The 2,898-nt window shown below is 51.7% G+C and overlaps 1 long non-coding RNA gene across 1 annotated transcript; it reads left to right on the top strand.

Moving 5' to 3' along the window:
* LOC118833732 lies at nucleotides 1-1,541 on the top strand. Its single transcript, XR_005009328.1, has 3 exons — nucleotides 1-322; nucleotides 1,143-1,244; nucleotides 1,344-1,541. It is a non-coding gene; the product is annotated as an uncharacterized LOC118833732 (long non-coding RNA).
* Nucleotides 1,542-2,898: the final 1,357 nt, after the last annotated feature.

Below are 2,898 nucleotides of genomic sequence, written 5' to 3'. Positions count from 1 at the left end.
AAGCCAAGGAGAGGCCAACATTCAGGGAGCCATTTTTCTGCCATGGAATTAAATGGCCAAGTGGGTTTTCCTTTGTTCCAAAAGGGGGAACGCTTTTCCTCTGACTCCACCATCCAGTGCAGGATTGCCCCGTGTCTTGTCCAATGTTGGTCACCAATGCTAAAGGACCGATGGAAGAAGGAAGACTTCATTTTTTTTTAAATGATTTTGGATTTTGCTTTTTTCTACTTATGACCTGGAATCCATCTTTGTCTTGTATAACTAGGTCATAGCCCACCATTAATGTCAGCAGTTTAAAAATTTTGAATCCAAAAAACCTTAAGTAAATAACATTATTTATTTACTTTTTTCCTTTTTTTGGCTGGGGGTGTGGGGACGGGGCTTGAGCTGTCTAATCTGTATCCTCTTGACTGAACAATAAATTTTTAAAAATATATATAACTTCCTCTATTAAACACTTATACCTGGCCATCTTATTAACTCCTCTCCTTCTCTCTTAACAAGGTAATGTTTTAAATGTAGAGTTTTAGGAAATGATGAATTCTGGCCGTACTAAGTAAAAAAAAAATGTAAGCCATTATGCTATGTTCTTCTTTTAAATTCTTCTTCCTTGTAAGTACCCAATCCATTCTGTCCTTATTTTGGTTCAGTGTTCATGTTAATGTTACCTAAATGTCCTAATTTCTGAGCCTTCATCTATCTGCATGTCTGTTTTTGTCTCCTTGTCGAATTTCAGAGCCAACTCTCATATGCTTTTAGATGATAGCTTTAGGCTTTAAGAAATGTTTTATCTACAGTAAATGCTTTATTCCCAATTAGCTGGTCGATTTTCTTTAAGCAACCTCTTTTGAGGGCGACAGCTCTGGTTTCTCCAGTCTTGGGGGGGGGGGTGAGGGAAGAGAGAAGAAAGCCCCACTCTTCTGCAGAGACTGAACTGGTCACAGGAAACTAGACTGAAACCCCTTCAAACGAGCCCTAAGCAGTGGCTGGCAAACGGCATTATTAAGCTGGGCAGCCTTTGCTCTAGTTGTTGGGGTGACCGGGGTGCGAAGTGGCTAACTCTCCTTTGTCTCCCGTTTTGTTTGAAGCGTCTGTTTTTTTACCTTTTGTCTCTGAAATGACTCTTAATACCCTTGCCCTAGCCAGCCCCACCGGCGAAGCCAGCCAGCCTTTGGTCGAACCCTGGGAAAAGTTTGCCGAATTCGAAGGCGATGAAATGACATGACACTGTAATTGACAAAAAGGTAGTGACCTTCTCCCCCCCCCCCATAATAATAATACAAACTCCCAACAAAATGGTGGGTTTTTTTTCTTACTAATAACATCACCAAACCAACGCCCAGGTTCACCTTCCAGACTCCATTGCGCCAAGCTGAGCACCGGTAAGTAAAAACGTGCCTTTTAAAAGCCCTTGGAAGCACACCGGCTAGAGCAGGCCCCGCGCTGCACATTTCACAGAGCCGAGGGACTGAGCCTGCCTGGGTTTCCAAGCTTGTTGTCGGTTGTAGTTGGCGAGCAGGGCAGGCAACATGGACAGTGGAGAAAGGCTAGACAGATACACTTTGGGATGGGAGGGGTGCGGGTGGGGGTGGGGGTCTTCCTACCAAAGGACTTGGTGTATTTCTCTTTGGGACTGAGGGGGTGCTTTGGGTGACTCCTGCCTTCCGAGGGACAGGGCGCTCCCCTATCAGGCTCTCTGCAATCCCCCACACACACCCTTGACCACCCCCGCTGCTGGGAGGGGGGGAACCGCCGCTTTTCTTCATCACCCATCCAGGCTTCTCCCCATTGCTGTCCAGGATCTCGCAGTTTGAGGAAAACCAAGGAAAACAGTGGTTTTGGTTGGGTTTTAATTCGCCCCTCCACAGGGGCTCAGTTTGTCAAATTTAGGGGCTTTCCCTCCCGCTGGAAGCTGGGGGGGGACCCCTTCATCGATCCTCCTCCCACCCCACCTGGCCCGGGCAGCCGAGCGTGGCTCCCCCGACCCCTGGAGCGCTCGGGCAGCTCAAGGAAGGAGCAGAAGGGCGTCCATTTTGGCGCCATGACGCAGCAGTCTTTCTTTCCTGGGCTGCTGCAGTCCTGCCTTGTTGTTCTTCTGTACCCCAGCTCGTTTCCTCCTCCCTCTCTCCCACCCCGCTGCGCTCCTGTTTTATTTTCAGGTTCCGAGAGCGCGCCCAGGGTGGTTCGGGCGGGCGGGTTAGGGCAGGGGGACGCCTGGCCCGGCCGGGCTGGCCCGGGCTAGGCTGCTTGCTAATGGCCGCTCCGAGCTTTGTCTCTCTCTGTCTTTTCCTCTCCTGCTGCAGCTGCGAGTCCTGGAGCAGGAGGTGGCTTCGCTGAGCTGCAGGGCCTGTCCACGCCTGGCTTGGCTCTGGGTAAATCATGCTTTCGGGCTCAGTTGGAGTGGGGTTAGGGTTGGGGTTGGGGTTTTTTTTTGTTTTTTGGTGTGATTTTTTTTCTTTCTTTCTTTTGCATAGGTCTAGGTTTTAATTTTTTTATCTTCTCCCGAGCACCAGCTTGCAGGGTCGTCGGGGCAAGTTGGGCGGGGGACTGGGAGCCAGCTTTCCCTGGGCTTCTGTTTGCTAAGCCAGCAGGCTTGGAGGGGAAAGAAAAGACAGGCGCCATTTCGTGCGCTGGAGGCTGCTGCTTCGTGCTAGAGGAGGGGGGGTGGGGTGCGGAGGGAGGGCGGTGGCTGCTGGTGGGGGAGGGGATCGGAGGGGAGGGCGGGCTGACTGTAATCAGAGAGCCCGGGGCCCGGGCCAGCCACCGCCTCCTCCTCCTCCTCCGCCTCCTGCGAGCTCTGCGCTCCGGTGGGGGAGGGGAGAGCTGCTCTTAAAGCCGTAGGCAGCTTCCCCTCCCCCAGCCGCAGACAAAGGGGAGGGGGAAGGAAGGCTGTGGGGG

The sequence above is a fragment of the Trichosurus vulpecula genome, chromosome 1 (genome assembly GCF_011100635.1).
Source record: "Trichosurus vulpecula isolate mTriVul1 chromosome 1, mTriVul1.pri, whole genome shotgun sequence".
Taxonomy (NCBI): domain Eukaryota; kingdom Metazoa; phylum Chordata; class Mammalia; order Diprotodontia; family Phalangeridae; genus Trichosurus; species Trichosurus vulpecula.
This window is presented reverse-complemented; position numbering and strand designations above follow the sequence as displayed.